The sequence below is a fragment of the Vicugna pacos genome, unplaced genomic scaffold, assembly GCF_048564905.1.
Source record: "Vicugna pacos unplaced genomic scaffold, VicPac4 scaffold_19, whole genome shotgun sequence".
In the NCBI taxonomy this organism is placed as follows: domain Eukaryota; kingdom Metazoa; phylum Chordata; class Mammalia; order Artiodactyla; family Camelidae; genus Vicugna; species Vicugna pacos.
The window spans coordinates 43,739,744-43,754,397 of NW_027328740.1; the positions used below are offsets into that span (position 1 = coordinate 43,739,744).

At 31.8% G+C, this 14,654-nt stretch overlaps 1 pseudogene; it reads left to right on the forward strand.

Moving 5' to 3' along the window:
- Positions 1-13,701: 13,701 nt before the first annotated feature.
- On the forward strand, positions 13,702-14,256 carry LOC140693437 (heat shock transcription factor, Y-linked pseudogene; annotated as a pseudogene).
- The last annotated feature ends 398 nt before the right edge of the window (positions 14,257-14,654 follow it).

Consider the following 14,654-nt stretch of genomic DNA (forward strand, 5'->3'; position numbering starts at 1 on the left):
ATACATACACACACCAAAGTGGGCATAGAGGGACTATATCTCAGCATCATGAAAGCTATAGATACCAAACGTAAGCCAGCATAGTACTCAAAGTTGAGAAAGTCAAATACTTCCTACTATAACCTGGGACAGTAAAAGGATGCACACTAACACGACTCCTACTCAAGATAGTCTTGGAAGTCCTAGCCACAGCAATCAAATAAGGGAGAGAAGTAAAAGAGATGCAAATTGGAAAGGAAGAGATAAATGTCAAACTATATGCAGATAATATGTTACTATTTATAGAAAACTCTACAAGATCCAGAATGAATTTACTATAGCTGCTCAAAGAATTCAGCAAGATAGCAGGTTACAAGATTAAGGTTCAAATATCAGTGGCATTTCTTAACGCTAATGATTCAGATAATACTATAGAGCTACAGTCAACATGACAGCACTGTATTGGTAGTTAAACATACATATAGGCCAATGGCACAGAATAGAGAGCCCAGAAATGAAACCGAAAATGTTTGGTGAATTAATCTTAGACAAAGGAGGCAAGAAATTACAATGGAAAAGAGATAGTCTCTTCAGCAACTGGTGTTTGGATAACTGGACAGCAGCATATAATTCAATGAAGCTAGAACACTCCCAATGAAGCCAGAATACCATGCACAAAAATAAACTCAGAGTGAATCAAAGACTTAAACATAAGGCAAAATACAAAAACAACCAAGATGAAAATATAGGCAAACCATATCTGACATAATTCTCGAAAATTTTCTCGTAGAAGAAATAAAAGCCTGAATAAGCAAATGAGACCTAGTGAAACTTACAAGCTTCTGCACAGTAAAGAAACTGCAAGTAAAACAAAAAGACAACCTATGGAATGGGAAAAAAATTTGCATATGAAACCGTCAAAGTCTTGATCTCCAGAGTATACAACAGCTCATTCAACTGAAGAAGAAAAAATAAACAACCCAATGCAAAATTGGGCAGAAGACCTAAACAAGCAATTCTACAAGGAAGACATACAAATGATAAAAAGGCACATCAGAAAATGCTCAATATCACTGATTATCAGAGAAATGCAAATCAAAACTGCAATGAGGTATCACCTCACAGCAGTCAGAATGGCCATCATTCAAAAATCCACAAATGAAAAATGCTGCAGAGGCTGTGGAGAAAAGGGTACCTTCCTTCACTGCTGGTGGCAATGCAGTTTGGTGCAGCCAATGTGGAAAACAGGATGGAGATTCCTCAAAAGCCTAGGAATAGACTTACCATATGACCAAGGAATCCAGCTCCTGGCCATAAATCATGAAGGAACCCTACTTCTGGATGACACCTGCACCCCAATATTCATATTCAGCACTATTTACAATAGCGAAGACATGGAAACAGCCTAAATATCCGTCAAATGTTGACTGGATAAAGAAGAGGTGGTATATTTATTCAATGGAATACTGGTCAGCCATATAAAGTGAAAACTTAACACCATTTTCAGCAACATGGTTGGTCCAGGAGAAAATCAGTCTAAGTGAAGTAAGCCAGAAAGTGAAAGAAAAAGAAAAATACCATATGAGATGGCTCATCAGTGGAATCTAAAAACAAAGCAATACAAAACAAAAGAAGCACAAATACAAAACAGAAATAGACTCACAGACATAGAATAAAAGGTTTTGTTAGCCCAGGGGGCCGATGGTGGGAAGAGATAAACTGGGAGGTATAAATTGTAGAATAGATAAACAGGATTGTACTGCATAGCACAGGGAAATATATAAAAGTTCTTACGGAAGCCCATAATAGAAAAAATGGTACAACAAATGTATATTTTTTCATTGTAACTGCAAAACTGTGCTCTAGGCTGGGATTGCAGACAACTTTGTAAAATGACTGTAAATCAATAAAGAAAACTTAAAAAGTTAAAAAACATGATCCTAAATATTACAGGTGTAAATATACATTAGAGAGGAAAAGAAAACTATGCAAAAGAACATTAAAACCAAAGATTTTTTTTTTTTTTAAGATAAGCATAGTCAAAAAACCTCTAGCCAGGTACGTCATGAAGAAAAGAGAGATGCTGCAAAGGAATAAAGTAAGAAAAAAAGAAGAGAAATAACAATGGTTACCTCAGATATACAAAAAAGGGATTATTTTGACAACACTTACATTAGCATAAACTGGACAACTTAGAAGAAATAGACAAATGTCTATAAAGAGACAGAGATAAGGAGAAACAAATAATTTGAACAAATTGTTTACTAGAAGAAAGAATCTGCATTTAAAAAGTCGTTAAATAGAAGTGCAGATTTAAACAAATCCTGTGGATAATTGTACAAAAATACAAAGAAGAACTTATACTCTTCAAACTATTCAAAAATATTTAAGATGTGGGAAACTCCCAAATTAATTCTATGAAGATTTCATCACCCTGATAGCAAAGCCAACAAACAAACTACAGGCAACGGGAACTTCTAGTCAATAAATTTGATAGATTTAGATACAAAAATTCAACAAAATATTATTAGCAAATGAAATCCAGCAATACCAAAAAGTGAATAATACACCATGATCAACTTGGATTCATTGCAGGGTCACAAGAGAAGTTCAACATACACAAATGAAACAGTTTGATACACCACATTAACAAAAGGAATAGAGAAAATGGCATGGCCCTCCCAATAAATCCATAAAAAGTATTTCACAAAATTCAACATTTATTCATTAAAACAGCAACAACAGCAACAACAACAACAACAACAACAGAAACCTCTTACCAAAGTAGGATTCAGGAAATATATCTCAACATAAATAATGTCATTACTTACAAACACACAGACAACATAATATGCAAAAGTGAATAAATGAAAGCCAAATTAAGGAATAAAACTAGGATGCCCAATCTCAAAATTCCTGTTAAACACAGTATGGGAAGAACTAGCAACAGCAATCAAACAAGAAAAATGTTATTCAAGTTGGATTGAATGAAGTTAAACTGTTATTATTTTAGATGACATGATAATCTTTATAGAGATCCCTAAGTATTCTCCACACCAGAAAAACTAAAACTAATAAAGACATTTAGCATAGTAGCATGATTCATGTTTAATATACAAAAACTGTCACATTTCTTTACATTAACAATCAAATATTCAATAATGTAAAAAATCCATATGAAATCAGATCATAAAATGAAAAACCTATGGAAATTCCAAGATAATGAAATCTATAGGACACTGAGAAAGAAATTTGAAGATGATGCAAAGAAATGGAAAGAAATCTCAAGATCTTAGTTTAGAGGAATTAATATTGCTAAAATGTACATACTACAAAATATGTCTACAGATATAAATTCATTCATATCATACTACATGATATTTTCCACAGAAATAAAAAAAGTCCTATGATTTGTATGGAACTGCAAAAGAACCAGAACTGCAAAAGAAACAATGAGGAAAAAGAACAAAGTTGGAGGCATAACCAATAAACCTCCCAGATCTCAGACTATATTACAAAAATACAGTAATCAAAACAGCACAATACTGGAAAACAAACAAACATCTATATCACTGCAACAGAACACAGAGGCAGAAATAAAACATCACAACTATGGTCAACTAATCTATGAGAAAGGAAACAAAAATATACAATGCCTAAAAGACAGTCTTCAGCATGTGATGTTGAGAAAGCTAGACAGCTACATGTAAATCAATCAAATTAGAACAATCCCTCACATTGTACAAGAATAAATTCAAAATGTTTTAAGTATCTGAATCTAATACATGACACAATAAAATTTCTGGAATCTAACACAGGCAAAACAAAACAAACATTGTAGCAAAATTTTCTTATGTCACACTCCCAAGCTGAAAACAATAAAGTTAAAATAAACAAATAGGTCCTAAGTAAACTTAAACTTTCTACACAGCAAAATAAACAAAATGAAAAGATGAACTTCCAAACGGGAGAAAACATTAGGAAACAATGCAATCAACAAGAGGCTAATTTCTAATATACACAAATCGTTCATACAACACCATTTCAAAAATCTACAAACAACTCAGCCAGAAAATGAGCAGAAGACAATTCTCTAAAAAAGACACACAAATAACAAACAGGAACATAAAAACGTGCTCACATTGCTAATCATTATACAAAGGCAAGACAACATTTATATAATGATTTATCTTACACTAGTGAGAAGGGCTTTCATCCAATTGTCTACAAATAATAAAGACTGGGGAGATTGTGGAGAAAAGGGACTCTTCAACGCTGTTGGTGGGAATGAAAATTGGTGAAAACACTTTGGAAACCGTATGGAAGTTCTTTAAATAATAAAAATAGACCTATCATATGACACAGCAATTCCACTCCTGGGCATATAAAATATAAACCTGAAATTAAAAATCCTAGGGTAAAACATAAGAAATACACTCTGACATTGGACTTAATTTGATTCTACATATGTCTCCTCTGGCAAGGGAAGCAGAAATAAAACAAACAAAATATGATTGTGTCACACTAAACACGTTTAGACTGCAGAAGAAATGATCAATAAAATGAACAGTCAACCAACACAATGGTAGAAAATATTTTCAAGTATAATTTCCAATCAAGTGTTTGGATATAATATCCAAAATATATGGCAAACTCTTACCCCAAAACTTCAACAAAAAAGAGCAAACAATCCAATCAAAAAAAAATGTCCATAGGAAATAAATAGATAGATCTGAATCAATTTTCTTTAGAAAACATACTGTTGGCTATATGACACATGAAAATGTGTTCAGAGTTATAAATTATTAGGAAAGTCATAAACCAAAAATGAGACAAGACCTCACACTTGTCAGAATGTTCTCATCAAAAAGAAAAAAATAGATATTGGTGAGATTGTGGAGAAAAAGGAACACCTTGGACACTCTTGATAGCAATGCAATGTATTGATTCCATTGCATATATACATCAAATTTTCTTCATCCAGTTTTCTGTCAAGGGATGTTGGGTTTGTAGGCCCCTGTCTGAAGGCTCTAGAGAATAAGCCCATGGGCTGAACTCATAAACAAGCTGTGAGGAATATCATATATCCAGGCTGGATATGAAATGGCCTATTCAATGTATCCAGTATGGATGGCTGGATAGCCTATGCTGGTTAAGTTCCTCAGAGGAGGACAAACTAAGAAAAGCACAGCCTGCTGGATAAGAGGTGGCCTACTTAATGAATTTCTGTGATGAACTTTAAAACAATCCTTGATCATTTAACATCCTGCGCTTACTGCAGGAGCATGGGAACATAAATAGCTTAAGATTATTAACATTGTTATAACTTTGATTATAAGTGAGGCATTGTGCAAGTCCTATATAAAGCTTCTTCTAAGAATCAATAAACAGAGAACTGCTTCGCTTCTCTCCACACAGTGTTTGTGTGTAAATTATATCGTGTCACTGACAGGGTTAATTTAATTTGTTGGGAGTATCTTAAAAGGATGTTGCATTATATACAATGGTCTTTCTGCACCTATTGAGATGATTATGTGAATTCTTTTACTCATTCTATTAGTGTGGCATGTCACCTTTATCGATTTGAATGTTTTGAAGTATCCTTAAACCAGGGATAAATACCTTAACTCATGCATGTTTATGATACATTAAATGTGTTGTTGAATTCATTTCGCTTGTGTTTTGTTGAGAATTTTGGCACATATTTTCTTTAGGGATAATAATTTATATTTTGCATATAATGTCCTTTCTAGCATTGTTAAGCAAATAAAGCTCACATCATAAAACCTGTTTGGAATCCTTCACCTCCTTCAAATTCTTGGAAGATATTTGGAAGAATTGGTGAAAATTTGTCTTCAAATATATGACAGAATTCACCAGTAAAGATGTCTTGTAAATTTTTTCTGGTTTTCGAAGTTTGGATTATTGACTTACTCAAACACACTTTTGCTCTATTATCTTTCTAATTTTTCTTGATTCAGTATTGGAAGACATAAGTTTCTGGGAATTTATCTTTTGTTCTATGTCATTCAAAACTTTGGCTTGTGGTAATTTCTTATGATGCTTTGCATCTCTACAACATCATAGGTTATATCTTCTCTTTTATTTCTAATTTTATTTGAGTCTTTATTTTCTTAGCCAACTTAAACTTTTGTCCAGTTTATGTTAAAAGTAAACAAACTTAGGTATATATTTTTTTATCTTTTCAATTGTATCTGTTGTTATTTGCCTTACTCTCATTCATTCAATTTTCGTCTTTATTGTTTCTGTTTTCTCCTAGATCCGTGAGGTGTAAAATTATGTAGTGTGAATTTTTGTATTTCATTTATTATTAAATATTTTTTATTTAGTTATTATTTATTTATTTGCATATTTATTCATTTATTTATAATTGATGTACTGCCATTTACAATGTGTCAATCTGTGGTGTATAGCACATTGTCCCTGTATATGCATATATTTTTGTTCCTATTAAACATTACTTCACGTTATTTAATTCACTGTCCCGTGTCATACAAGAGAAGTTTTGAAAAAATCTATTTTTATATATAGTGGAAAAAATTTATGAATCTACAACTCCCAAATATATCCTCCCACAGCCCCTTTCCGCAGTAATCATAAAACTGTTTAGTAGATCTGTGAGTGTGATTCAGTTTTGTAGATGAAATCATAGTGTTCTCATCTAAATTTTTTTTAAGGTTCCACATATGTCATGCCATGTTTTATTTTTCTTTCTCTTTCTGGCTTACATCAATTAGAATGACGAGTTTTGGGGATATCCATTTTGCTGCAAATGTCATTGTTTTATCATTTTTTATTGCAGAATATAATTCCATTGTGTAAATAAGGCATAATTTCTGAATACTGTCATCTGTTGTTGGACAATTAGGTTGCTTCCATGTCATGGCTGTTGTATGTAACACTGCTAAAAACATTGGGGTGCAGGTGTCTTTTAGAATTAGGGTTCGCTTTGATATATATCCAGAAGTGGGATTGCTGGATTGTATGTTAAGTCTATTTTAATTCTTTTGAGGAATCCCCACCCTGGTTTCCACAATGACTGCACTAATCTACATTCCTTTCAACAGTGTGGGAGGGTCCACCTTCTCCACAGCTACCCCAGCATTTAATGTTTGTGGAATTTTGAATGATGGCCATTGTGACTATTGTGAGGTGATACTTCATTATAGTTTTGAATTACCCTTCTCTGATAATGATATTGGGCGATTTTTTTTTCATGTATCTAAGTGGCATTTGTATGTCTCTATTGGAGAATTGCTTGATTAGGGCTTCTGCCCATTTTGAGGTTGGGTTTGTTTTTTTTTTTATTATTATTATGAGGTTGTATGAAGTCTTTATATTTTGGAAATTAAGACTTTGTCAGTTGCATCACTTCTAAATATTTTCTTTAATCCTGAAGGTTGTCATTTAGCTTTGTTTATGGTTCCCTTTGCTGTGCAAAAGCTTATAAGTTTAATTAGGTCCAATTTATTAATTTTTCTCTTACATCCGTTACCTGGGTAGGCTGTTCTAGGAGATCATTGCTGACATTTATCTCAGAGTGTTTTGCCTATGTTTTCTTCTAAGAGATTTACTTTGTCTTGCCTTACATTTAAGTCTTCAAGCCATTTTGAATTTATTGTTGTGTATGGAGTTAAGAATTGTTCTAAATCCATTGCTCTATTGCTGCTATCCAGTTTTCCCAACATCATTGGTGAAGAGATGGTGTTTTCTCTGTCATATTCCTGGCTACTCTGTCAAAGATTAATAGAACATAGGCCTGTAGATTTATTCCTAGGCCCTGTAATCTGTTCCAATGGCCATATGCCTGTTTCTGTACCAATATCATGTCATTTTGATTATTGTAGTTGTGCAATAGTGTATGGAGACCTGGTGGTTTATTCCTCCATCCTCTTTCTTTTTCTTTAATATTGCTTTGGAAATTATGGATCTTTTATGACTCTCTGTAAATCTTAGGATCATTTGTTTCAGCCCCAAAAAGAAGAGTTTTGCATAATTTGTTAGGAAATCACATTAATTCTGGGGACTGCCTTGGACAGTATGAACATTTTAACCATTTTGTTTCTTCCATTATGAGACCATTGGTTATCTTTTCAATTCTTCAAATCTTTTTTGAGTTAATCAATGTTTTCTAGTTCTCCATGTATAATATATTCACCTCTTTGGTCAGATATATTCTCAAGCATTTTATAATTTTGGGTGCAGTTATAAAAGCGGTTGTCTCTATACTTTATTTTCCTGTTGATTCAATGGTAGTGTAAGGAAATGCAATTTGTTTTTTGTACATTAGTCTGGGTACCTTGCCCATTTCCTTTTTTAGCCTAAGTATTTTTTTGTGAAGCTTTTACATTTTTCTCTATATAGTGTCATGTCTGCATATCATGACAATTTTACCTCTTCTTTTCCAGTCTGAATACTTTTATTTCTTTTCCTAGCCAATCGTTGTGGCTAGGAATTCCAAGACTATATTGAATTGAAATTGGGAGAATGGACAACATTGTCTTGTCTCATGTATTTGTGGGAAGGGTTTCAGTTTTTCACCATTGAGTATTTTGCTGGCTATATGTTTGTCATAAATAGCTTTCATTATGAATAGATATGGTCCCTCTATGCCCACTCTGATAAGAACTTTTATTGCAAATACGTGTTAATTTTTATCATATGCTTTCTCTGCATCTACTGAGATGATCATGTGGTTTTTTTTGTCCTCTCTATTATTGATATGGTGTATCACAATTGATTGATTGATTTCCATAAGTTTAACCATCCTTGTGTTCCTGGGATGAACCTAACTTGACCATGTTGTATGATCTTATTTTACATGATGTTGGATTCTGTTTGTTAATACTTTCTTAAAGACATTTACATCTAGGTTTATCAAAGATATTGGCCTATAATATTCTCTTGGGGTATTGTCTTTGTCTGGTTTTGGTATCAGGTTGATGTTGGCCTTACAGTGTGAGTTTGGGTGTACTCTCTCCGTATCAATCTTTTGGAAGAATTTGAGGAGGACTGGTATGGATTTTTTTTTTTTGTATGTCTGGTCAAATTCCCCAGTGAAGATACTTGGGTCTGAATTTTTGTTTGCAGAGATTTTTTATTTTATTGATAATTCTATTCCATTTCTGGTGATCTGTCTGTTCAAATGGTTAATTTGTTCTTGATGTAATATTGGAGGGCTGAATGTTTCCAAAATCTTCTCCATTTCTTCCTGGTTATCCAGTTTGTTTCCATGCAGTTGTTCATGATATTCAATTATGATATGCAAATTTGTTGTGCTCTTTTTAGTTTCTCCATTTTCATTTCTTATATTATTTGTGTTCTCTCTCTTTTCTTGTTGGTGAGGCTGTCCAGAGTTTTGTCAATTATGTTTACTATTTCAAAAAAGAGTTTGATTTTTTTCTATATTTTAATGTGTATTTCAATTCTTTCTTCCATGATCTTTCTTATTTCTCTCTTTCTGCTGACTTTTGGTTTTGTTTGCTCTTCTTTTCATGATTAGTTTACATAGAACTATAGATAATTTATTTGAAATTGCTCTTCTAATTTGAGTAGGGTCTTGTCATTTTGAACTTCCCTCTTAAGCTTGCTTTAACAGTGTTCCATAGAAATTGTTTAGTGTTTTGACATATTTCTCAAGATATTTTTTTAATTTCTTCTTTTACTTGTTCATCTCCCCCACTTGTTATAGTACCATGGTGTTTAATTTACATGCTGCAATTTTTTCTCCATATTTTTCTCTGAAGGATTTCTAGTTTCATGGTATTATACTCAGAAAAGATGCTTGAAATAATTTTTATTTTCTTAAATTTGTTGAGGCTTCTTCTGTGCCTGAGTACATAATCTTTCCTAGAAAATATTCCATGTGAACTGCGAAAGAATGTATATTCTGTTTGAGGAGGAGTACTGTTTTGAAAATATCAACCAACACCAATTATTTTATCATATCTTTTTGTATTTTTGTTCCCTTATTAGTTTTCTGTCTGAAAGACCAGTCTAGTGATGATAATGGGGAGTTATATTCTCCTACTGTGATTGTGTTCTGAGCGATATCTCCCTTTTTATCTATTAGTATTTGCTTTATGTATTTAGGTGCTCCTATATTGAGTGCATATATGAGTTTAATACCCTCATTTTTTATTGCTCCTTTATTCAATATATCATGTCCTTGTCTATCTTTCTCTATGGCCTTTGTTGTAAAGTCTATTTTGTGTGAAGTCAGTACTGCTAGTCCTGCTCTCTTGTCATGTCAATTTGCATGTGATATAATTTCCATCTTCTGACTTTCAATTAATGTGTGTTCCTCTTACTAAAGTGAGTCTCTTCTATGCTTCATAATGTAGGGTTTTGTTATATTATACCATCTGACACTATATATCTTTTGATTCAAGCACTAAGTCCATTAACAGTTGTGATAATTATTGATAGACTGGTGTTTATTTCCATTTTGAACTTCATTTTCCAGTTGATTTGGTATTTCCTTTCTGTTCATTTCATTTTCATTTTGTGGCTTGATAAGTTTTCTGTTATTATCTTGGTTTCTTTTTGGTTTTCTACTTCATTGTAAGAGTTTGACTTATGGTTACCCTGTTTTGTATGTATATTGACACATTATTATATCTTTTTATATTAACTGATAGGAATAGAAATTCTAACCCCTCCTATAGAGGACAGAATCAAGAAGAAAATTCACTGTATTGTCCTGTATCAATCCCTGACCCATAAAAATTTTGATGGCCTGTTTTACAACATCCTTTTATTCTATTTTAAGACATTGTGGCAATTGCATTTCTAATTATGCCTTTCTCCTTTATATAGCATCCTGCATTTTGTTTCATAGTAGATTTTTCATTGTTTCTGTTTCTGTTGCTTAATTCTTTTAGTATTTGCTTTTCTGGAAGTTATTTATCTCTCCTTCTATTCTAAAGAATAGCCTTGCTTGATAAATTATTTTAGATTACAGGTTTCTTTCATTCAGGATTTTGAATATGTCTTGCCACTGCCTTATGCCTGTTGTATTTGTGTATGAAACGTGTTTACAAATATAATATATATAATTATATATATATGAATAGAATATACAGAAATGAGGTTAACAAATAAGGAGAAATCATATACATTAAAAAATTGAAAACATTGATGAAGGAAATTAAAAGTGATCCAAAGAAATGAAAAGATCTCTTATGTTAATGATGTGAAACAATGTGGTTGAAACAACCACACTACCCAAAGCAATCTACATTTAGTGTGATTCATGTCAAAGTACCCATGAGATTTTTCCATTTAATAGAACAGGTAATTTCAAAATTTATATGTAACCGCATAGATTATGAGTTGCTAAAATGATCTTGAAAAAGTGTATTAAATCTAATAGTGTAAAGTTCTCTGATGTTAAACAGTCCAAAAAAGCTTTAGTAATTTAAACAACATGATACTGGCTCAAAAACAGACACCAATTAATTGAAGAGAATAGAGCAACCACATATAATCCCTCACACCTATGATCAATTAAACCATGAAAAAGGAAGCAAGAGAATAAAATGAAGAATAGACATTCTCCTCAATAAGTAGTGCAGGGGAGATTGAACATGTAAAAGATACATTAGAATAGTTCCTCATATTGTATACAATCCATAAGCAGAGAATATCTTTCTATTTATTTTGGTTACTTATATTTCTTGCACCTGTAATTTATAGATCAATGTTTAGATCTTTTATTTCACTTATCAAATGTATTCCTAGTTTATCCCTTTTGGTATAAATATGCAGACAATTGTTTTCCTAATTTCTCTTTCTGATAATTTGTTGTTACTATATAAAAATGCAACGGATATTTGCATATTGATTTTGTATTCTGTACGTTTACTAAGTTTGTTCATTATTTGCAACAGTCACTGGAGGAGTATATGGAGTTTTCTATCTATGCATAATTATGTCATCTGTAAAAATTTTACTGCTTTTTTACAAGTTGGATGCCTTTTATATTTTTTCTTGACTAGTTGTTCTGGCTAGGGCTTCAAGTAGTGTAATTTAGTACCTGTGAGAATGAGCTAGCTTTTCTTATTACTGGACCAGAGGAAAACCTTCCTGTAAGTTAACATTGAACGTGACGTTAGTCATGGGTTTTTCATATATGGCTTATATTATGTTTAGTTACATTCTATTTAAAGTGAATTTCTTAAGAATATTTTTATAAAAAAGTAAAGATCAGATCTGTGAAAAATTTTCCTACATTTTTTGAGAATGCTTTTTTGAATTCTCTGCTTTTTAAGGGATTGTATCACATATATTGATTTGCATATGATAAGTAATATTTATGAATGGGGACTAAATCCAACTTAAGTATAGTTTATAATACTTATAATATGCAATGTATTCAGGTTGCTTATGTTTATTTAGAATGGAATGTACCCATACTGAAAGAAAAATTTACATTGTAGCTTGAGTTTACAATTATCTATTTAAAAATTTTATCCCTCATTTTGAAATTGGCTCATGTTTAATGGAATATATTTCTAAATAAAGAATATAACTTTTGGCAGAACTGGATTTTCTACGGTTTACTGATACACAACGTAACTATTATTTACAATTAGTGAACAAAACCCTTGCCTTAAAATGCCGGATTTTACTACCAATGTTATCTGTTTCAGGACTGAGATACAAATTGCTTCCTAAAATGCATTACATGGTATTTTCCACCCGAACACACATATAGTGTTATTTCTTTCTTTTTTGATTGTTTCTTTGTTTGCCCCTTAATGGAGGCACTGCTTATTTAACCCAGGATCTTTTGCATAAGTGTATTTATCAACATCATTTTGGAACACTTAACAGAAGGCTCAAGGGTTTGGATTATAAAGATGAAAAGAAAATTTGTTCCTTCTAAGGACTGAAAAACCTCTGACTGAAAGAATGGCAAAAGTATACATTTGTAAATATACTATAAGATTTTCTCTTTTGTAATTTTAGAGTAGAATATTAACTTACATTTGTTTTACTTATAGAACTTATTTGAAATTTAAAACAAAACTTCTGCCCCTTGGGATTTCTTAAATTTGATTCATTATTTTTATCTAATTTTATTTCATACTTATTTACCATTTATTATTTATACAAAACAAATAAACTGATATTTATTCTGCTCATGTTATGAATATAGAGCTACTTATTATAAAGTACACAGAAAAATACTTATTTCCATTTCCAAATCAAATTATGTTTCACTTTAATTACAAATGATATTGAAATAGATATACATTATCTGTACTGGATTTACACAAATTTCACTTTAAATTCTAAAACTTTAATATTATTTTATATATTTTGTGCATTACTTATACTCTTCTTAAATCTGGTAAAAATTTCTGTACAAAAGGAAGGAGATTGGTTTTATTTCATAGACCCCAAAATTAAATTATTTAGAAAGATTTTGTTGGGATAATATTTGCAAATCACACTTTAAATATAAGCATCCTATATGTTTCATTTTAACTGGATGAATGACAAGTAAACACTGGCTGAATGTTACACTTGAGTTGCTGAGAGGCCAGTTGTTTTGTAATGTCACAGCTACTCAAGTTGAGTTTCATTGTGAAGGTCTAGCAGTTTATCTGTGCAGGCCTGCTAAAGCAGCATTTGATGCTGCAGTGCTCAAAATCATGCAGATTAGAAAAGTAGCTGTTGATAAATTTAATTGAGATGGCACATGATTCTTCAGAAATTCAAGTTGTGTCTTGTAAAGATGGACCAACTGGTTCAGCAAAATCCGGTAGACCTCTATTGTGTGATCAAACATTTTCTGGGGACTTGGACTTGAGGTCTATGATTGAAGAAAATGCTTTTCAGACTTTGTCTGAAGAATCCTTGATAAAAACACCATGATACACACATTGTGTCTCTGAACCAGATGAAGATAATGATTTTCGTTATCTGACATTTCCAAGAAAACTCTGGAAAATAGCTGGGAGTGACCAATTTAAATCCATCTGGTGGGATGATAATGGATTTTTCATAGTGATTGATGAAGATGTCTTTAAGAAGGAAGTTTTGGAAAGAAAGGCCCCTTTCAGAATATTTGAAACTGGAAGTATGAAAAGTTTACTTAGACAGCTAAACCTATATGGGTTTAAGAAGGTGCGGTAGAATTTTCAAGGTTCTGCTTGTTTAGCTGACTTTATGGCAGTAGAAAAAGAAGTCTCTGTTTTAAGAAAGGTATTCAGAAATTTTAGTTACCACATGGTAACTTATATATAAAATTTTATTTTGTATATCAATCAATGATAATATAAAAGTAAAGCTAAATTTTGAAAATTGTATAAAACTACTAAGGCTAAAATCCTTTATTTTTTCTAAAAAATGAGGATAGTGCCTTAAGTAGTCAATATTATGAGAAACTTTGTTTGCAACTATGAATAATTCCAGAAATCTAAATAAAGGTATTAAGGCTGCTTATAAAAAGTGGCATTCACTGTTACTGCAATGGCTGACTTCTTAAATTTGATGAATATACTATTTAAATGCATAGTTTCCAAATAAGGAACTTCAAAATATCGTCAGCAATGTTCATATTTTGATGATATTATCTTTGCATTGTAAACGTGGAATCTGAAGTTTTATAAGTTAGCCTTATTGTAGTCTTGTATTTTGGTTTA